Raw genomic sequence first — 24,441 nt, forward strand, 5'->3', positions numbered from 1 at the left:
TTAAATACAGATCGTAAAAAACATAAGACCGCCCACCCAATCACATTTCCGCCCGGTTTTTGATATCATATAACCTGTGATTTTCGTTATAAATATGTTTTAAATGTGACCATTGAATTGTGTACAAAGTTAAGTTGAACGAGCTTGGGGTAACTGAGAGAATAAAGCTTTGTAGTGATTTTCTTTAATTTTGAAGTAGCATATTTAAAATAGATTAAAACAGTTCCTTACACTCTAGCACAGAACAAAATACATTATAGTGAGTAGTTTTAAGCCTTGAAATAGCAAGTTTGAGGCCTAGATTTATGTGGTAAATTCCACACGGAGACTTAATTGAAGTACAATGAATAAAGATTTGCTTTAAAGTGTTGAGTTGAAAATTCATACTGAAAGCAATGTTGGATACATCTCAAGCATTGGAAATGTGGAATTAAAAGGATTACATAGTTTGATCCAAAGAGCTTCGGAGATTTTAAGCCTTGAAATAGCAAGTGTGAGGCCTAGATCAATGTGATAAATTCCACACGGAGTCTTAATTGAAGTACAATGAATAAAGATTTGCTTTGGTTTTGAGTTGAAAATTCATACTTAAAGCAATGTTGGATACACCTCAAGCACTGGGAATGTGGAATTAAAAGGATTTCATTGTTTGATCCAATGAGATTCGAAGATAAGCTTAGAGTAATTACTTTAGAAGGGATAGATGAACACACGGAAAGTATTGCGCTGTCTTGTGGCGTACACCTTTAACACTGAAATACCTAAGAGCCACTCGGGAGACATGTACACAAGTACAAATAACCGAGTATAAACTAGGAAGCTTTATACTAAAAGTTCAAGATTAAGTCTATATATATTATTATAATTTATTATATATATATAATGAGAATTAGAACTATATTGATTAAGGAGAACAGCAATAGATAAGTAAAAGTTAATAACAAAATAGATACGAAGTTCAGTTTAATTAGGATGTTGTATCGAGGTTTTGATAGTGAATGAAATTTAATTTATTTATAGACTAAAACGATTAAAACTTATCAAATGGCAATAAAGGCTAAAGGAAAATATACAGCAAAAGAACATTTTAGTTCACAGTTTTGAAAAGTAAACCCTTTCTAGACCGCTCAGAAACGTTATGAATCTATCTTTTAATAGAAGTCCTCTTGTGTCATGAAACATTCTACGCTATACTTTATTTAAAAAAAAGATCATATATCGAACATATTCAGAAGTAATGACTCTCATTTGCTTTTTTCTTTCTCTTAGTGATTGGTTTTCGCCTTTCTGTACATATATATTTTGACAAACCTGTCCCTTCTGCCCTCAAGACCTATTGTATTGCATAAGGTTTTATAATAGTCCTTATCTTATTGCATTATTGTGTCTGTTGGAATCGTTCAGATGAATCAATGAATACTGATCTGTCAAAGCATAACAGGTATAACACTGTTTATGTGGACACAGCCCTCAATGACAATTATCCAATAGACATTACACAGGAAATTTGGCATCCTGCTAAAATGACAGGGCAATACTTAAGCAACTTACAGGCTAGACATTCATCTTACCAGGCCTTTAGCGAAATGCCTTCTTAGACTAATTACGGTACGAGGTATGTCATTAAACTTGCGTAACATAAGCATGTCGTGGAAATAAATCGTGTCAGTATGCAAGCTTAGCTTTTGAAAGGATGTCGAGTGCGTCTGAGGAAAATAATGGTGAATTTATATACTGCGAAATCATATTCGTGGGTCGTCGAAAATTTGACCTTGACCTTTGCACTATGACCTCCAAATTCATAAGGGTCATAGACTGGTCGACCCAAACTTAAATGTCCAGTTCGTGGGCCATGGATACAGGCATTGACCCAATGACCCCTATAATCAATAAGGGTCATCTACTGGTCAGGCCCAACCTTCATGTTAAGTTTGGTGACCATAGGTCATGTACTTTTTTAGCTATCATTCGCAAGCTTTGACAACCTTTTCCCGTTAAAGGTCACTGTGGACTTGACATTGGAGACCATCTACTTGTCAGGTCCAACCTTCATGTCAAGTTTGATGACTATAGGTCCAGAGATTATCTTATTCACAACAGATAGCACAATGGAATAACTATATCACGAAGAAAACAGCCTGATAAGACCAATCAATAGTTTTGAAATGATAGCGAGTGATTTTTAAGATTTCCAAAGAATGTCGAAAAGATAAATAGTGCAAAACTTCAATAACATGTAGCTAAAATAGATAAAAGAATGGTAAAAACAGTTTCAAGTCACCCAATTTTGTATTTTCACTTTGTAAACAATCAATCGCTCATCTTATACATTCAATAACTTTTTGCCTCTAGAAACAAAAGTTAAAAAAACGAGAGACGCTTACACTTGTGGTCTCCGGGTAGGCGTATTTATATTGCGAGAATGGTGAGGTAACTTACTTACAAGGTGAAAATATCTGCCTGAAACCCCGAAATTCCTTCAAACGCCGCCATTTGATTTGGCTTCACACTATTGCCCTCACTTAAATTTCGGCAAACACAAATCATGTTTGACCCGCTGTGATGGTAATTGTCTCTTTTATTGAATTCCGATTACAAAATAAACTTGTATGTACACGTATAAAGGCAACATATTAATAAAAACAAAATAGTTCGTATAGAATATTAGAGGCTGTGAACAGAAAAATACTTAAAATCAATACACGCATAACGTGCAACCTAATGCACAAGTAAGCTCCATTTACAATCGCAACAAAACTATTCTAAAATCATAAGATATACAGTGACATTTTAAATTTCTGGTTAAATATTTCATTGTATTTTAAAACTGTCAAACATGTATTTACATTGTTTGATGAATTTGGTCTGAAACAAACTATTTCATTAATTTTGAATAGACATTCTATTGCTATTATGGACTTAAAACATGCATTTTATTGTGTTCATATGATATATCACTGTGGTAAAACCTGTCGTCCTGACAGCATGATTGAAATATATTTAAACGTAAGTAGGATTTAAATGCTTTCAAATTATAATCAATGATATAATGGTTACTCTGGCTGTGTACTAAACTAAAAAGTTCATCTCCGCTTTCTTTATCAAGATTCCATGTCCATCCCGGACTTCCACTTGTATCTCGGTCCCACCAAATATCAGCTTTACTTTAAGTTCAAAGTTCCTGTTACCGCCTGTGTCCATCTCCACAAGCACGAGGCCAACCTGCCGACAGTCTTCATCCGTCACGTACTTGGGGTTTTCCTTTGAGCTCGCGAACACCTGCAATACAGCGTGTGCCTGGTTGGATAACGTTGGATGATAGGTACACTCTTTCATGGTTTGTCCGACAGTTATCTCTTGTCCAATTGTGACATGCTTTTCAAAGATGTCATCGCAATACGCCCGACCACGAATCATCATACGCTTCTTTTCTGAATGTAATCCCGGTTCAAAACGTATCATTGTGGCGATACCATAGGTATACTTTGAAACTCTTGCTTTTATAGCAGCTGGATTCTGACCGAACAACACGGCACCTTTCATAACAGCAGTTCTTGGTTCTGCAGGCGCAACAACCTTAATCCCAAATTCCGCTTTCATTCTTGTTTGAAGGTATTTTGACTCTGAAAACCCGCCAACTAATACTATATAATCAACACTGCCAAGCAACTTTAGCGCTTTAAGAAGTATTTGCATTTCTTCGATTACAAGATCAATTGTTTCATTAAAGATCCGCTGTCCTATGCTTTTTGAAATACACATTTTGTCGCGTGTTATTGTTATGCCTAAAGTGTCATCGATCCCTTTCTGTTCGTTATATAATTGGTTTAGTCGCGCAGGAAGCTTGACTCGGAGTTGCTCAGTCCCATCAAAAGTTCTTTTGTACAGCTCAAAGTCTGCCATCATATCCCAAAACCCATTCAAGTCGTTTTCTTTGAATTTTTTTACCGCTTTCGAACCAAAGATATTTTCGAGTTGTTTTATAAAACTTTTGTCTACATTCGTTCCACCAAACCTTCCACCTTCCGGTTCTCTTAACTCTTTTAATCCACCATCTACTACTTTGTGGCACGTAATATCTGCCGTACCACCTGGACACAAAACTGAGAATTAGATTCAAGATGGATTACAAGATAAAACTCATGAAAGGCATGTGTATATCATACATTTAAAAAACAACGTTACGGTGAGTGCAGTAGACATTTAACGTTGAATATATATCAATTCAGTGCAATGTCAACTTTATTATATTAAGCATCATTGGGCATTTGTAAATCTAAAAGCTAAGGACAATGCATTTCTTGAGATAAAATGTAAAGCTTAATAATGCGAGACAAGGAATTCACAATTTACGAGAAAAGATTTATGTTTGGACCTGTAAATGTAATTTGTTCATGTTTTCTTTACGATTTTCATTGGTGAAATCGGCATTTGTATATACGTTTGTTGAAAAGATACTGCTATCCCTTTTGACACTGTTGTTTACGCCCGAAAATAAGGTTTTTTTAAACATGAATTCCGGTGCTAAACAAAGAGTCGGTTTGGCATGGTTGCTTAGTATAAACAAAATCTTAACGACAGTAGTTAAAATATATAAGAAAAATAGAGTGCACTTACCACCGAGATCAAGAAGAATGTATCTCGTTCCTAAATTACCAAGATAATGAAAGGTTTCTCTGCAGTAAACGGAAGCTGCTTCTGGTTCTAGCGCTATAGAAAGCATTTCGTTCAATATTCCAGCCTGAAAAAGAGTTCATATATATATATATTGCCTTTTGAACTTATTTTTTCAGGCTGGAATATATAGACAAATAAGAACGACTTCCTTCCCAGGAAATTTAAATAAACAAATCTCAGTAGCCGCTGCATCCGGTCCATTGCAGCAACATTTATACCACTGCAACGGCGACAATTTCACTACTAAACTGCTTATATAATTCTTAGGCATCCATGTTTAGCTCGTTACATCGATTGACCTTTGCAAATTTAGATAACCACGTTCTATTTACCTGAATTTAATCCCCTACCCCGGCAACTCATTAAATGACTTTTTGGTTTAAAGCAATAACTTTAACCCGGGTGATAAACAGCCTAATAGGAGAGAGGGACACACGCTTCAGCAAATTTGTAACGAACCATTTAAGTATAAATTACGCCGTCGCAACGGTCTAATAGTAGTTGTAATGGGTTAGCAATCCAGCAATCAGATATCCATTCCAGGTTTCGGCGTTTACTTTTTCTATATTACAACAGCGCTATCGGGGTTTCCAATGGATATGAATACTTTGTTTAAAAGCAAATAGGTGTTAAGTCTTTAATTTCAATTCATACTGTGACCTTTGTAGCTGAAGTCCGCATAAACTGCTTTGCGGCATCATTCCATATTGCGGGCACTGTAAGAACCCAATGTATGTCTCTGTCGCAAATGCCACTTTCTTGCTTCCCGAGATGTTCTAGAAGCTTCTCTTTTATGTATCTGATTGCATTGGAAAAAATGTCTATGGCGGGCATTTCTTTTCTCTCTTGAAAATCTTTCACAGGTGTATTTTCTTTAAGCTAAAGAATACAATTGATATAAATATAAAAAAACATATCAGTATGGAAATTCTCATTCTGCAATGCATCCTATGATACTTAATACCAATATGTTATTTCCAGACTCAAAACGTGCACTACCTTCGCTTATATTCGGTAGTTATTTGTAAAATTCTTCAAATGTGTCTAGAATTCAATCTTACATACCTCATTTGTTTGAAAAAGCGTCATTTTGAATTCCTTAAACAGGTACCATTCCCTATGGTTGTCCAGTTTTAAGAGTTCTTTATACTTTTTCTGTGCTTCGTAGCCAAACGAATTAAATGTTTTGTTCTGGTCAAATAATACCACTGTTGGAACCTGACAATTAAATGACCAAATAGCTTTATTAAGAATGTGTAATTAATCATGTGCATTTCAGATCTTAAAGCTTCAAATAAACAACACTAAATCTGCTATTTGCTTTATACATTTGGAAACTGATTCTTACGACCATCTACCACATTGTTTGAATGATACAATAAAAACTACAGTGACATGTTCAGAAGCCAAAATAGCCAGAAGACGGTTATCGTTTGAAAACAGGTTTTGGTATTTGTTTAAACACTCCCAACAGACAGATAGACAGGCAATAAGACAGACAATAAGACAGACAGACAGCAGACAATAAGACAGACGGACAGACAGACAGACAGGCAATTAGACAGATAATAAGACAGATAATGATCAGTCGCTACGTGTAAGTGTTGTTACGAACAATAAATTACAATCGAGTATATTTAAAGAAAGGTTAATACGATACAACAAATTGGGATACTATTGATATTGTGGCATTCGATTTAAATCAGTGCATGAACATATTTTACAATATTTAGTTCTAACATTAAATATAAAGGATCTTATTTAAAGAGAAACAAAAACAAACATATGTTACCCAGGTTTCATAGAGCCTTATTTCAATGGTTAATCCCTTAAGGAAAATATCATGTAAATATGATAACATGTGAACTCAACTTTAAAATACTAACATTCTATTCCCGCTCTTAGTTTGACAAGTTACTTTGGAGTCAGGTTTTTAGGTGTAAGCATCTCTGAGATATTTTAACTTTTTCGTATTCAATCCACTGCCTGGTAAGATTTTGATTTACAGTACTTTGTATTATTGAAAACACTGTGAGGGAGCAAAAACAATCACGTGACCACAAATGCGAACGACCACGGATAAATTGAGACAACAAAACGTATGTTTTTGATGTTTTCTTTATTATCTTGAATCGAATTAAAACAAGACCTAGCCCATGGTACGGCACATAATTTCCGATTTCATGTGGTATACTGTCTGATATTCTTGGTGTCGTAGTTTTGAGAACATTCAATAACAAATTTGGAATCGAGGATGCAGACGAAAATTTGCAGTGTGGTCGTTCGCATAATTTAATATTGTACGATTTCTTTAAAAAACATAATTTCGCCTTGAAAATGGGTTGTCAATGGTATATATTTACTGTTTATATATATTTTTGTAAAGAACCAGTAGAAATTAGCCGATTTATCATTGTATTTTGCGAGATAAACAAAATGTGTGGTCGTCTGCATCGCCGATTCCAAATTTGTTTTTGAATGTTCTCAAAAACTACAACAACAAGAATAACAGACAGTTTACCACATGAAAGCGGAAATCATGTGGCGTACCATGGGCTAGGTATTGTTTTAATTTGATTCAATTTAGTAAAGAAATATACACAAACATACCTTTTGTTGTGTCAAGATCGCCGTGGTCGTACACATTTGAGGTGACGTCACAATTCTTGCTCCCTCACAGTGGAAAATGTATTGTAACTGTATTATGAATTTATCTTGTGCCTGATGTATTGGATAAGAATTAATACTTAATTATTTGAATTGTGTAGTTTATTACCTTTACTGGTACTCAGGACTTATTGTCTTATTAATGTACATTTTAGGATTTAATCAAATGTTTGGAATCATTAAATTATAAAAAAACACGAATATCTGAATCGTAACTTGCTATTACTTGTTGTAAGTGCTAAGCGACGGAACACGGGTAACACATACAAAGTTTAATAACCTTAGTTATGTTAATTGATTTCAATTGTAAATATTTAATACATACGATCAATTATATTCAAGCATTTCTTTCTAACATTATTCAAAGATGGACATACACATACAAACTGAAACTTATATTCGATATATTTGGAATTACAACATAGGCTATATAAATATCTGGCTTCGTTCACTACGTTTTCTAGCCTATCTACCAGTTGGAATATGAATATACGTATTTCCTCTTGTAAGTAACAGACACAGAACGAAAGCGTACAAACAACACAGACTGACCATACTTGCATTAAAATATCTTTATCCATAAAAGTTTGAAGTCTGTTTGAAGTGTGCTTCGTAAGTGTGTTACAGACCCTGACCTATTTATATGATATTCATCCACCGAACAAACATCACAAGTACATAGTGACACAAGTTGGGTGATGTGTGTTGTTTCGATCGCGTAAACCGCCTATAATGTGTTTGTTATATGTGTCTGTTTTATGCTGGATTTTTTGTATCAGTTGGGAATCAATCCTTCTCCTTCTGTAGTTTCCATTGTATAACAAGTTAATTAAGTGCCCATAGATTATTGAGAACTTACGTACCTTTGAGGAGCCTTCAGCTGAGATCATTGTTAACACTGTTTTCGGATCATGTCTCGAGGAAAATGCATAGCCCGTGTAAGTGGTACCGAAGTCTATGGCGGCACAGAACAAGGCGGACCTCTTCCGGCTGACACCACCATCGGATATCTTTAATCAGAAACACAAGAAAAAGGCACACAAACTTTTATCTGTTACGCTGGTTGAATTCATTTTATCTTCATATCAGTGATGCATTGCTTGTAAATAAAGATATGCTTTACCATCAATCTTCTTTACAATTCATTTTAATATTCTTACCATCTGCCATATATCTATTTACTCCAAGAACTATACTTACACATGAAACTGTGCTTTTGTCTCGGTCGTCGCCTGTTTAATAAAGCAGATAATGAGTTAGATCTTCGAATTATAGAGGCTTGCACATTTTACTTAGTATTCCACTTTGTGGCGTATAGCGTGAGTATGCTTCAAAAATGAGTGGAGTTATGGCCCTTGACTTAATTAGAATTGCATATATTTTACATGGACACTTTTGTCACCCCTATTCCAATAAAGATATGGGCCGGAGTAATTAGGAGGCAGTTAGACGGATGTTAAAACCTGTTAGGTTGTTCATCCGGGGTTTCAGAATTATTGGCATTGAGATACATTCGGACTCCACACACTTAGACCAGCCCAATTGCGTTCATATCCCCGATAATGACATCAAGCCCGCAATTAATTCCTTAATTCAATTTGAGTTAAAGTCATAAACTTGTAAAAAAGTGTTAGTCTGAATTAATGTTGTTCTTTGTTTGAAGTTGTGTTCTTGGGTCAAAGTAACTTTGGTTAATCAAGCTTTTACTTCATAGATGATGCCAAAATTGAGTGTACACATACAACAATCTCGAGTCCCGAGAACTCATTAAAACCCCGATAATAATTCGTACAAAAAGAGGAGTTATAGCATTGAAACTCTCATCATTAACGTTTATTACTCATCATTAATATCAGTTACATAGAATCTTTGCACACACCTTAAAACATTCGTTCATGTATCCTACATATCCATGGACATAGTACTTGCTGAGTTCAATTGCATCCGTGGACGGTTAATTTCTAAATTCACGGTAAGCTATGTGATATTTTTTGAATATTTGCCGTTTGTATTAATCTTAATCACTTGATATTACTGTATGCCCCCTGTAGACATCAGACGCACCATATGCTGTATGCCCCCTATAGACATCAGACACATCATATGCTGTATTCCTCCTGTAGACATCAGACGCATCTGAAATGGAACAATGTCCGCACATTTCATCAAATTTAGTTTTGAACTACGACGACAGCACACTGGTTGTTTTTGTTGGAAGATTGTTTTAATTAAGTTGCTTTGCTGTCAGTCATTTATTGCGTTCAACAAACTGCGCATGTATGTTGAACCAGTTTTTCGGCTTCCCCTAAACTTTTCGTTCTTGCAATAATGTATACCTGTTCAACGTTTACGGAGGAGTACAAAGTTTTATTAGAGAAATAACATCGATGGAAATTATAGTTTTACTGCAAACTTTAAAATGAATTAAAAAAACTTTAAGTAGTACGTTTCCAAAAAACTATGTGAAAAGTGAGTATTTACTTTTTTCATATATGATAATATTTAAACTCTTTTCGAATTGTTTGACTTTGTTATTCGAACTTGCCATATATAACCAAGTTCATGTCTTGACCCGATAATTTATAAACAGGGTTCTATTACACTGTGATGCATAAAAACGATGGTTCTAGTTATTTTCATTCAATTTTTTATAATATCTTTGAAATTATAGACTTCTATATACTCTATACAGTAACTATGCTATATGAAAAAGACTCTAAATACGACAATCTAACCGATTTTTTTATCTTCAAAATGAGATATCCGCTTATGTTTATGAAGTGTATGTTATATGCTTAATTCCAATGTGAAAAGATACAAATGTGTATGCATAGCATTGCCATATCATTACTTTCTCAAAGTTCGAAAATTATCATTCATGGTGAAAAAAAACAGTTAAGTAGTTCAGTTGATATATTCATTTATCTTTACAAAGTGTTTCCTTTATTCTTTATAAATATATTATTATATATTTCTTTTTTTTCTGGCAAAACTTACTCGTCTCCTCTTCTAGGGTGGGCGCAGGGTGGTTTCTTCCTGGTACATAGTCAACTGGAAAATTAATGCTTTATTTCACCTTGTTTAAACATCTGTGTTTGAAGACACATATTATATTCACTTATCTTTTTAGCGATCAATATCATTTATAATGTGTGTTTTTATTCAAAAATCAAAATTATATTATGAATGTACCTATCTTTTACATATACCGGAAATGTGCCACTGGAAAATGAGCCATGCAAATGCACATTTGGCACAGTTTATTAATGAAATGGCCTTTACTTCAGGGAAATGTGAGATATAGCCGATGATAGAATCTGGTCGTTATATTATTACATGAACATTGTTACAAAAGTTGGTAGAGATTGGAAAAAAACGCTATTAGCACGTATAAAACGACCATGTACGGTCAATGAGGCAGCCAAAACGATTCATATAGTCGTGTAATACCACGCACATAAATGAACTCACCTGGGCCAGCAATGGACCTTTTTGGCGCATCCTCATCTGCTAAATAAGACAAATATTTTACCTACAAAAACAATAGCTCAAGATGGCAATTTAAACCAAAGAAAGTTTGTCAACCAATCATTATAAATATATTTGATAAATAACAAAAATAAAAACATAAAATTTTTGCAAAATAAATTGTATTTCTGATCATAATAACAAAGATATATAACATGGAGTTGACGAGTTCTACTATTCAACGACATTCTTTTAAAATGTATATATATATATCGTTTATCAAAGACGTAAAAAAGCGAAACAGTTGGAGAGAGAGAGAGAGAGAGAGAGAGAGAGAGAGAGAGAGAGAACCACTTGCCCAAAAAAGTATTCAACTTAAATTGAATCAGTTTATTGGGAGTAATCATACTTTCGCTGCACCAAAGTGCCGTTGCAGTAAAAACTAATGACACCCTATATAATAATAAAAAAGACCAAAGCGTCGAAAGAAATCCTTCACACGTAGAATCATGACCCCTCATATAACTGGTTGTTATAATTCTTTATTAACAAATAATCCCCTAGATCGTTATACAGATAAAAAAAATCAATTGTTAGTGTAGCTGTAGTAGTAGAAGTAGAGGTAGTAGGTGTAGCAGTAGCAGCAGCAACAGAAGTATCAAGTGTTTATCTTGTTATTGTTGTAATATGACTACTACAAGTACACGTTCTGGACGTACAGGCTGGGGTATCATCTTAAAGCAAGTTATAAAAGTTGAGTTGTTATCATTAGTTTCTTTGTTTTTAGAGAATGGGGTCATTTTTCTATATAGAGCTTTTTAGACCCAAAAGGGCAAAATACGCAAAGGTCATTATGATAGATGTGAGGGTTCTTATTCTATGGCCGTCCTTCAAGTGTTTCGTGCATAGTCATTACAATGGTAACAACGAGAAACATCATCGATTGTTATACTGGGGGCAAATTTCATAAAAAATCTTAATCGTACATTTAATATTCATAGACAGCAACGGGTTGATTTTGCCCTTAACTGTCTTGTTTTGTAACAAATCAACGGATGTAGATAAGCCAAAATTATGAAATAAACAAACATGTTAAGAATGTTAAGTCGGGCACTGTGGGTTTTGTGAATTGCTTGAGGAATGTTAACCAGCATTTGAAATTGTGCATCTGGGGTCTTGTTTTTGGCTTTGATAAGCCGTCTTATTGCCATTGACATATTTAGCCATAGACAGCACTGAATTCAGCGTTACAAAAATATATTTTTAGTTAAGGTCAAACCCTTCAAACAGATGTAAATCTGCATATGATGTTAGTCTACATGTACGCATAAGGGCAAGGCTAAAATCATTGTCAGCAAAATAATCTAGATTGGCACGAAACAATTTGCAAACGTAAACAGGTTATGGCAGTTAAATGCCACAATACAATTGGCTTTAATTTAGTTGCTCTACTGTTCAGTTATTGAGGACGCATGTATAACGTATCATTTTGGGCTATAGACCAACTGTCTTTGCAACTATTTATAGAAATTTAAGATTTTATGGAGAAAGAAGAATATTTAATCAGTAAAATAAAATCGGTCAAAAATGAATTCACTGGTAATCCGATTCTTCAAACGTTTTCTTAAATTGCTCGAACAGCGCTTTCTTACAAAACTCTTTAGAACGAAAGCAAGTTCTGGGACATAATTTGATGTTATAGAATATATAATATCTTTGTTATTCGATTCTGCCTGAAAATTCAGACAACAATTAACATATTCATAAAATAAAGTACCTCACAATGAATAATTTGAAACAATAATTATATGAAAAACGAGTCAACTCACAGTTAGCCGAAGCTCGGTAAATCGAGCTTTTTGGGTCGAGCGATTTTGTCCTTGAGTATATCACTTGGCCTGGTATTTTAGAAACAAGTTTCTAGTACACTGTTATGCATAATGAAAACAAAACATTAACTGTTCTTGAAAGATTGCAAAAAAATATATTTTTAAATAATTTTAAGATATTATATATTTTTGATGTTTGTTAAAATATATACGTTTTATAAAAAGAAGCTAAACCGACTTTATAACCTTCAAAATGAGATATTCGTTTACTTTTAAAGATGTATTTAATATATGCAAGTTCTCATTTGTAAATGCCATCTTGCTGATTCGTTTGTATATAATTGCCATAATTTATTAATGATTATTTTAACATAATTTGAAGAGCATAATTGTGGAAATAAAGATTATTTCAGTAGTTAAGTTGATTCGATATATTAATTTGTCTATACAATATGTCTGGATGCTTCACGTACAATTTCATTTCTTGCAAAACTTACTGGTCTCTTCTTCTATGCTCGGGGCACTTAGAGGGTGAAGGTGGATTCTTCCTGGTACATAAGTAACTGGAAAAGAAATGTTTTGTTACGACTTCAGTTTTAAATATAATAAGTTTAAAGACATACATTGTTTTGGGTTTTTTCTACTTTTTATCGAACAATATGTTACTTCAAGGCTTTTTTATTCCACGGTCAACATTTAATTATAAAATGTACTTTGCTTTTCCATATACAGGAAATGTGTCACCAAACTAATGGGTAATATGAACGCACATTTGGCACAGTTTGAGTTTTTAAGGGCCAGAACTTGAGAGTGAATTGTGAAATATGTCGGATTAAAGAACCTGGTCATCATATCATTATATTGACAATGCTACGAAAGTTGGTAAAGATTGGATATGAAATGCTCTAGACCATTGACGATCAACGCGGCCTTTGCAATACGAGCCAAACGGTCTGGTAATCCTACGCACAAATATCAACTCACCTTGGTCAGATATGGACCTTTCGGGCGAATCATCTGTTCAAAAAGACAAATATTATACAAACAAAACCAATTGATCAACATTGCAATTTAAGCCAGAGAAGTTTTGTGTACTAATCATGGGAAATACTATTAATAGATTAACAATAAAATTGGCAAATTAAGAAATAGAGAGAGAGATAGAGAGCGATAAAAGTGACGTTGTAATGAAAACTAATGACTCCTCAATAAATAAATAGCAAAGCACTGATAGTGCTGAGCGGTTTCAGTGATGATTCTTTTCATGTGTTATTCAAACAAGAAAATATAAAGGACAGCATACCTAACATACTGATGCGGTTGTATTCCATTAGCAGCAAAATAAAATGGGTATTATAGCAAAATTTGTGTTCGGATTCAACTAAACTTTTACACTAGTATGCTACTTTATTTTGCCTATCAACTTTAAGGGAATGTGAGCACAATTGTAGATAAAGTGACACTCTCTTTCTAAATCAATAAAAACACATGTTCAAACATCAATTGGACTGATAAACTTCCTACTAAAAGTACATTTAGGCCACAACAAATTGATCATTTGTTCGTCGGATTTGCCGCACCTAAAATTCGAAAAACGAAAAAAAAATAAAAAAAACTTTTTTTTGCGCCCGCACTTACTATTTGGCCGCGCATATTATATATTTTTTTTACTTCTGAATTTCCTCTATTTTCTGAAGTTTTTTTACTTAAAATTTGAACCTGCAACGTCGACTTCGCCTTTTTTTGAAGGTATTTCCATGCTTTACATTTTCCGCGAGCAAACTTTCCTCGTGTCAGAACAATATCAGGTCCGGGTAATCGCAAAACAGTCGATATTTGTTGACAGTCTTTTTTGTCGGGAATATTTTGCAGGACGCACCGTTGTTATCTATTTCCAGTATTAATTTGCAGGATACTTTCCGTTTTCGTTAATGTAAAATACACACTTTTAATTGAAAATCAGTGTCATAGTCAATGGATTATAGTCTTCAGTAAACAACAACAGTTTCACAGCGTCGAAGGCAATAATTATTTATGTGTGTTTTAAGTAATTCATTGTTTTGTACTCAAAATTTAGTGTTAAATAATAACTAAATCAGATTTTGAGTGCAAAACTTATATTAAAATACACGGACACTCGACTTACAACAAATGAACATGTTTTCGTGAGGTTTTTTTTAAATTCTAAAATGCATTTCTCAGTTTTATACTCGTAATTGTTAAAAATAGAAGGACTTGTAAATGTTTCAGAAACAGTCTGTATTTATGCACCATTCAATTGTAACCATGCCCCCCCCCCCCCCCAGGACCGGGGGTATACCGGAGATAGCCGGTGAAATGGGCCGTGTTTTCACCTTCCAGGTGGCCCCGCAGTGCTGTTGGTTTTACCCGGGGTTGGCTGGACCGAAAGTCAAAGTCCCCGCTATTCCCCGGACCATGGGGGTCGTGGTTACAATTGACTAGTGCATTACACATACATGTACATGTACAGTATAAAAATGACATCAGTAAAATCAGAAAATAAAACCTTTTATAAGTAAAATGACTGTTTTAATTTTCTCAATTCTTTGTTCTTATCCATTTGTTTTCTTTGATCGATTTGTAGTAAAGTGGCCTGTTATTAAAGTGGCCTGTTTCTTACGGGCATTGAAGCTATGGAGGGTGTCATGATTGTTTTTTTCAAGGCACGGACCTATAAACCATTGGTTCGTGGTAAAGGCGAGGTCTTGAAAGGGAAACATCTTTATTCCACCACCTGCTCTAATATAATGACCGGTGCCACATTTGCAGATTTGTTTAATACTGCTTATTGCCATTTGTTATATATTGAGACAGATTTTCATGTGATACAATGAAAACCGTTTCATTTATATTTAAACTTCATTTATATTTAAACTAAGAACCTATGTTTGCAATTAAAAAGCATTTCTTGACATATTGCATGATGAATTTAGTAAGAAATAAACTTTTTAATTTTTATTTTATTTTTCGCCTTGCGCTCGCCTTTGAATTGCCTTAAATTTAAAAAAAAAAAATATTTTTTTTTCGCTCGCTCGCTCCTACTTTTTTTGGGCAAAATCCGTAGAACAAATGATCAATTTGTTGTGGCCTTATGGAAAATAATAATTACTGATTACAAGATTGCAACCTTGTATTTAATAGCAGAAAGCCATAAACTATTAAATGATTGGTGAATGCTTAAAGATTTTCTGTTGTTTACTACTGTCTCATAAGGTACATATACCATCTGTATGCGCATTTCTTTCAATTTTAACTCGGTTTCCTTCATAAGAACCATTCTTTTCGACATTGTTCATCCTATTTGGAATATTCAAACAATATCATTAGTTGTGGCAAATTTGATTTGGGAGTAATTTAATTCAGACCATAGCTTAAACAATTATAACATATTATTTTCATATGTACACATTTTAACCAATTATCCATCATCCATAACAGCACTTTATGGAAAAAGGAATTATCAGAATGTCCATGAGCATACGCATTACATACACTGGGATGGATATGTTTTAACGTTAACACATAAACAGCAATACAGAAGAAAAGGACACAGCTTATCAAGAAGTTGGAGTATGAACGCCATTATACATTTGCAAAATTTGAGGTATACATCAATGTTTAATGATATAAGATTTATGTTCTTCCATCTAACATAGAATGCTACTTGGTATATTTCACTGCTAGAGCAGTGCAAGCAGAGGAGAAAACAGAACTGAATTTCTTGTACATCTGAATTCCCTCACCTAAAGTATCTTATTTATAGAATAAGTATGCAACATAGTTCCAATGAGGTCAAAACCAGTACTTCAAGGAGTTTTCCAGTTAATAGAAGTTTTCCCTTTCATATCCCTGTTTTATACGTGTGTTAGTATACATGAACTTATTTTGGAGATCAAGCATTATTCCAGGTATGTTTTAGAGTCTGATTTTCACTGAAATCTTATACTTTTAAGTATGATGTTCAATTCCACATGAACTCGGCTGAATTTTTGTGGTTCATTACAAAATTCACAAGCTAAAGCTCAAGCCTTAAAAAAGACACACACGTAGAAAAGACACTCCAGACGTAGAATACTGACACCTCAAATAACTTTGAGTCTGTTGTCATAATTCTATATTGAAAAATGTTGTTGTAGCTGTAGTTGTAGTAGATGTAGTAGTTGTAGCAGTACCAGCAGCAACTGCAGTATCAAGGGTTTCTTGTCAAGTTTGTTATTGGCATAGTACAAGTACAGGTTCTGGACGTACTGGCGATGGTACCATCTTATAGCAAGTAATAAATGTAACTAAATTGAGTTCTTTTATAAGTATATATGTTTTAAGGGATGGGATCATTTTTCTATATAGAACTTAGACCCCCGTGGCAAAACTATATAGGGGGTCAATATGGTAGGTGTGGAGGGCATTATTAGATGAAAGTCCTTTTTGTCATTACACGGTTTTGAAAATAGATTTTTCATTATAAAAAAATGATTTACAACCTTTAATATAGTAAGTGTCATAATTAAGTTCGGTATATACATTATCTATAACAGATAAATAACTCGTACATTGTCATTATAATCGTAACAACTGCACAATCAGTAATTGTTAAACTGGAACCAATTTCATAAAAGGTCTTAGTTGAAATATTTCGTATTAATAGACGGAAACAAGTTGATTTTGTCCTTAACCTTCTTTATTTGAACTAAGATTTAAGTTAAATACACACAAATCCGTTTTCAACTTACATGACTCAAAAATTCCTATGCAGTTTTATGACTGAGGTGCAATTCTGCTGGAGCGAAATGCGACACAAGATTCTTAAGACCATTTTTATTAAAAATAAATACAATGGAAACTACAGATACATTCCAAGTAGACAACAATTTAAACGTATACAATGGTTAGAGGCTCAGCGTTAAAAAGGCTCAATAAGGTTTGCGCCTGGTCAAAAAGCTGCAAACAACGCTTATATTGATACAATGAAAAGTGTACGCATTGTCGGATCTAGCTATAACTTGAAGAAGTTGAAGATAAGAAGACAAATTATGTGCAATCTGCAATTACTAACGACCAAATAAAACATCACATGCAAACGAATGGATCCAGTCGGATCTACAGTGCCAACGATAATTTATACAAAGACAAGTATTCGACATAGCTGTTGGAGCATTCATACCACAAACTAATTTAACAGACTATTTATTACTTAACCAAGAACCGTATCTTTTGTTAGAAAAAGAAGAATGTGACACAAGGTGCACATTATACCACGTCTGCGAATATTCCTATGAAGTTTCACGAGTGTAGGTGGAATGGTTTGGAAATTTGGAAAAGACGTATGAAACAATCTTTTAAATTATTTCCAATTATATGCATTCATAGTCACATAAATCTAACCTAACCCAAGATCATGTAGCGACGTTTCTGAAATGAAAGTGTATTATCAGCCGACCGAGTTTATAATAATAATTATAGTGCGTGTGCCAAAAGTAAGTGAGACTTGTAAAAGATTTGATCGACTGAAAATTATAATTACTATGTAAGATAAGTTTAAATCATCGCAAATAAATTGCAGGCTCCATAAAGAGTAAATGATAACATAATTAATAATTATATTAAATGTGTTAAATAAATCATTCCTTTAAACAATGAAATGCATGAATAATAAAAAGAAGAAAAGAGAAACATCATCACCTTTTCGGCGGCAGCATAATCCACCCATGGCCTATATTTCTTATTGACTGAAAAGATAAAATAATATGGGCAGATGTTAAAATATATACATGTACTCAAAGGGATTACTATAATTTTGATTTATCCCGTACATATAACTATTTCATACATCTGTTTACAAGTGAACTTAACATTTCAATTTTTTGAATGATCAGTGCATTACATCAAATGCATATCAAATAACATGCAAACTTTTGAGTCCGCCTGTCAAAACATGCTTAATGGCATGCTCATAAAAGCTAAGATGTGTTTATTGTTATTGTAAAAATCCGATCAAAATTGCTATTTATCTTATGCTTGTTATTACTTGTTTCTATAGCAACCATGCCAATACAGCATGTACTTTCCTTACAAAGTAGCATTCCTTCCATTTAAAGTCTATTTTGAAAATGGTCATTCTAGCTTCTACCTTATGTGCTTAGAGCTATGCAACATTTGGCTACGGTTATATCAATTCTGTTATAAATTATATGCTTACTTTAACTTTAAACATTGGTGCATGTTCACGAGGAGGGTTCGAATCTACTGTCTTCAATTGTTAACATGAGAAATATATCAAAGGCACTTGCTCATGTTTTTGGACCAAACATATTTTCCGGGTAAAGGATTATAATATTTACACTCGATCCCCGTTGGCTCGAACTCGCTTGGTTCGCATTCTTAGTTGACTCAAACCAGATGTAAAGGACCGACTTATTTAAACTGAAAGTAAACATTCACACATGGCTCAATTTTTCCGAAGCCCGAAGTATTTTCGCCAGTCCCTGGGAGTTCGAGCCAACGGGGTTCGGATGTAAAAGTATTTTGATTTTAGAGGGTTGGGCAGGTAAGGTAAATATTTAAAAGAACGACGCGTTTACACGCCACCAGATAACAAAATAGATGGATATTTTGAACTCTTAAGAATACATTGATAACATATTGTGATAATGTAAATAGCCAATTATGCAAAATCAATACCGTAATTAAGCGACCATTAACGTAAATAACATACCGACAGACATACCGACAGTCAGCCAGAAAAGTGTATTGTCGTAAACATGGTATACAACAGTTTCTTCGCACTTATATGATACATATAAGCATGTATAACTAGTCAGTATGGTCACATCGATGCATGACATAAATAAAATGAAAAGGGAACAGAATAAGTAATTTAAATTAAAGAACATACAAGAAGTTATCAAAACAAAAGAGAAAAAAGAAGAAGAAACATATCAAAATAACAAACTGTGTGATGTATAACATACATAGAGTAGTACTATGGGAGGCTATTTACAAATGTCATAATACTCCAAATATCTAAACGAAGTTATCTATTTAACATTTTGATTTATAAACTTACCTAAGCTACATAGTATGCTTACGTTTTTGATAACACTAGTGCGTTAAACTTGTACACACTTGGGTTTCTAATATACTATGATTTAATCAAAATAATGTGCGGTTGTTCTTAACTTTAAATATTTGAGCTTATATCAACATTTACTAAAGGGTTTTAGCTGTTGGTACCTTAGTTTTAAAACTCCTAATGATTTGCCACACTTTATTTCGTCCTACAAAAAAGTGTGAAACTAAAACTAAGATAACGTTGGCTGGAACCCTTCATCTAATATTAATATATGCTCAAATAATGTCTTTGAAATCAACGATTTTGAAAAGCATTAGCAATGCGATTCATAAAACGTGAAAAGATTAATCAATATATGAGTTCTTGTAGGCTTGAGGTTTTGCTGTTAGTTTTCAATTTTTTACTCGGCTGTTTGGTCGTCCGTTCGCGCTCCACTAAAACCAGATGTTTTATTCTTTAAAGCTGCACTCTCAAAGCTTGACAATTTTTTACAACTTTTATTTTTTTGCGTAAATCTGCAAACCAATTATATAAGACTGAGACCGTTCGGAAATGAATGTTTTATGGCTTTAACCGTTACTAACGGTTTAAGAAAAAAGCATAAAACATCAATTTTTAAACTTAAATATAAAAATCTGCGATCTGATATTTTGTCAGCAGTCTTATATAACTGGTTTCAATCGATTTTCGCAAAAATTGGCTCGTTCTAAGACAAAAAATAAAAAAAAGTTGTCAAAATGTTCAATCTGTGAGAGTGCAGCTTTAAGAGTATTCCTTCTGCAGTTTCGGTATGGAAGTGTAAAATAGTTATAATTTAAGTGTTTTCAGGTGCATTACCGGGGAGGAGTGCCAAAAATGAGCGAGTCCCTTAAACCTAGTTAAGAATTTTCTATTATCTACACCATTATTATTTACAAATAAAAGTGAACACTTTCAATGTTTAAAATGTAAATCATTAAAACAACAACAGCAACATTTCAATTAGGCAATCTTTAATTTAGACCCATAGTTGATATTTACGTACATATCACGGTGTTTACAGAGACTGGCTCATAAATAATACAGGTATCGTTCGTATAATATAAATGTTTGCAATAATTGTTAACTATAGTTTGCCCACAATTACACAATTTCTAAGCTAAAGTGCTGATAATATAGGCAACAATGTTATTTGTGTATAGTTTTATTGCTTAAACTATCAATCGCAGTTACAATCGTATCAATTAATGATTCAGAACAGAAACAATAAATAAAACTTTATTCGAATAAACAAAAACATGCAAAAACACGACGCTACTTTTCTTTATTTGACTTCCTTCTTCACCAAAGATAACACAACGACCTTTCCCTATCTGGACGAAACAGATAAATGTTTCATATGGCGCAAAAGCATATTCAAATTTGACAGTTGTTACGGTAAACATTACAAAGCATCAAGTCTTCAACACCAATTTCCTTTTCCTGGAGGTACACCTTAGACATCGGTGATAAACCTTCAGGTTTCTGGTTGATACTGGTTCTGACCTCTTCTCTATTAGTTACTTTCATATACAATTTACTTTATATTCGATTATAACCGAGAATGATATTCGATATAATTTGTTTGAATTTGAAGTATTTACACAAAATTGGCTTACCACGTTGGCATCATCTACATCCAAATAACTAATAATATTTCGCTCAAAACAAACATTGTCTGCAAAATTAATGCCCCAGGTAAATGAGATAACTCTATCTAGACGGATAAAATATAATCGATCACACATTTTTTGCGATATAAGGTCAAGATTTATATCTGTTCGATAAGAGATAGTGAATTGGAAGACGAAATACGAGTGTCATTTAACTTTAAGGTAGCATTAGACTAAATATTTCTTATCATTGTGTAGCAGGGACAGAACTAGATCGCATGGATACCTTATATGACCCAGCCTTTAACAAAACAACCTACTTCCCCCATCTTCAGTTGTTTTCGAAACTTATGATTAAACGGACATGATTATGAAAGTCACGATATTTGGAAAAAAACAACTAAGATCAGTGTTTAGTACGCATACTTTGAATATACATTACACATTGTACTGTTCAACCGCGGGATATGTGGTTGGTCAACGTTTTATAAAGAAAGCCGTTCTGTATCTACATGTCCTTCAATAACGCTTTGTATTATTCGTGACTATATCCTTTCCATCAGCTGAGAGCATTTTCAAACGCCTCAATATGACGCTCTGATTCTTGTGTGTCTGTCTTTAAGTGTTTACCTGGCCTTTATGCTTGTGCCTTAAACACGATATTGGTTAGAATTTAGGCTATTGTCTTCAGAAGGGCAAGGACGGGTATCCGTGTACTCGGGCGGGCCGCGTGTGGTCCATATAATTATCATGTTTTGAAATAAAGAGACCATGTTTTTATCCAAATGTCATCTATTTGTTGAAAAAAAATATTGCTAAGACAATGACATTTGTTTATGTGCACTTGTAAGCAACTCAATCCATGAAGAATAAAGTTGTTTGCTGAATATTTAATATCAGCTTCTTCATGTGGACTGCAAACTGAATACATTAAATAGATTAACATGCAGGTGTGGCTTAAATGTGCACAACTAATTGTGCTCTACCAAGGTTGAATGACATATGCTATGATACTTTGTCAAAGTCACAGCTTATCCAGGTATACCAATATGATTTTGAGATAACAATTTTGTTTGAAAGGGCTTGGAGCGAATATGAAACTTTACAGGTCCCAGTCTGTTGTCGTAAAAAGAACGGGATTCTGATGAAAAATTGGCAACCATCCACTGAAGATGAGTGAACTGTAAACCACCATATTGTTGCCTCGTAGTCATTTCGCCCGGAAATACTTAGTTTAGCTCCTGAAACACCCAGGTCAGGTAATTTAGGTTGTAAACTAAACCTATCTTAAGATACCTAACCATTATATTGACCTAATCATGAAGCAGATGTTTCAAGGTACTCCAAATATTGGTAGGGAAACTAAACAGACAATATCAAAAGCTCATTATCAGCCTATTCCTGCATTTGATGAACGTGGGTAGGGATTGATACAATCATAGGAACAAACTCATCGTTGTTCATTACTGTTTCTGATAATGTCAGCAAATTAGTTTAAATTACATGAAAACTTTTAGTTCTGCCCTTTATTAGTGTTTACTGTTTAGTCAAAAGCATTTCTTCAGGAGGTTTTTACTATAAACGTCATATACAGATATTTCTCATTTAGGAGAAACGCGGAAAACAGTAGAAATAACTCTGGTTGTTGTATTTATATAGTTTTTGCCCTTTTTATATTTTTGTTCCAAAGCATTACTTGAAAATTCTTTTAGGTGTTGACTTCAAACTTCATATACAGTTAAATCTCATTGAGGAAAATTGCAGTACAATGAAACAATAACTCTGGGTACAGTATGTTTTTATATTTGCATAAGTCGAAGTTTAAAAGGAATTGACCACAAATTTCACATACAGATAGATCTCATTAAAGATAAGTGCAGTGCATATAAACCAAAACTCTGAGTGCAGAATATTGTTTAGTTATTGCCCTTTGTATATTATGATACTTTTGTCTTGAGCATTTCTTGAAAAGTTGTTGAGGTATATACTTTAAACTTCACCGAAACCATGACTCTTGGTGCAGTTTTTGTTAAGTCATTTTCGTTTGTTATTTTGGAAAGGTTGTTGAGGTATTTACTTCAAACTATACAGAAACCATAACTGTTGCTGCAGTTTTTGTTAAGTCATTTCCGTTTATTAATTTTCAATGTAATCCTTTGTCATTTGGCGAAGTTGATACTGTTCTTGATTCGGCGGGGGATATGGCAGTCTGTGAATGCTCGTATTGTTTTGTGTTGTTTCTTTTATCGGTGCTAATTGTGCAATGCTTTGCTTATTCAGTTCCTTGATAAGTATTCGATATATAAGAGTTTGTATCAAAATAATAGAATAGCGTTCTAAAATCATTTTTAACTGTTTGGTAATTTCTTAGAATGCAAGAATTTTTTTTTTAACCTCTTTCACTTTCATTTTTGTACCGATTACAAAAATATTACGTATTTAAATGTAGAAAGGCAACTCATTTATACAAATAATTCATCCAGAATATAGGAACATTTAAGTATTTAGAGATGAATTCATGCTTAGAGAACAAAATAGTAGGGAACCCCATCATACATAATCCATACTTTTATTTGTACGAACGATCACATGTCATATTTCTAAAAAAATAACCGTTCTGTTATACAGGCACTAATATTGCTTTTGTTCATTTTTGTGACTTCTGTCTGAAACCTGAAATATTTATCTAATCACAACAACCCTGCATCTGTATGGTAATTCGCCTGCGATAATTAATACGATTGCTTTGCATATAATTGCGTTAAGTAGTTATACCAGCGTGTATTAAAGTTTAAACATATCGAGATTGGTCAGGGATTAAATACACCACAAACTCAATAAATTTCAGCCACGTCAGACAGGGTGAACTAGCCTAACATATCCAACCTCGCGTCTTTAATTATGTGGCCGTGGCTATTCCTGACTTCCAACAGTATCTTTGTTTCACAAAATTCCACCATCTACATGTTTGTGACACGTTATGTTCTCCATACCTGATGGAAACAAAACTGTTGGATTGTAAATAATGCTCATGAAATAGAACCTTTGAAATCATGAAACACCCATTGATGAATAATTA

Source organism: Mya arenaria, chromosome 3, assembly GCF_026914265.1.
Source record: "Mya arenaria isolate MELC-2E11 chromosome 3, ASM2691426v1".
Lineage (NCBI taxonomy): Eukaryota > Metazoa > Mollusca > Bivalvia > Myida > Myidae > Mya > Mya arenaria.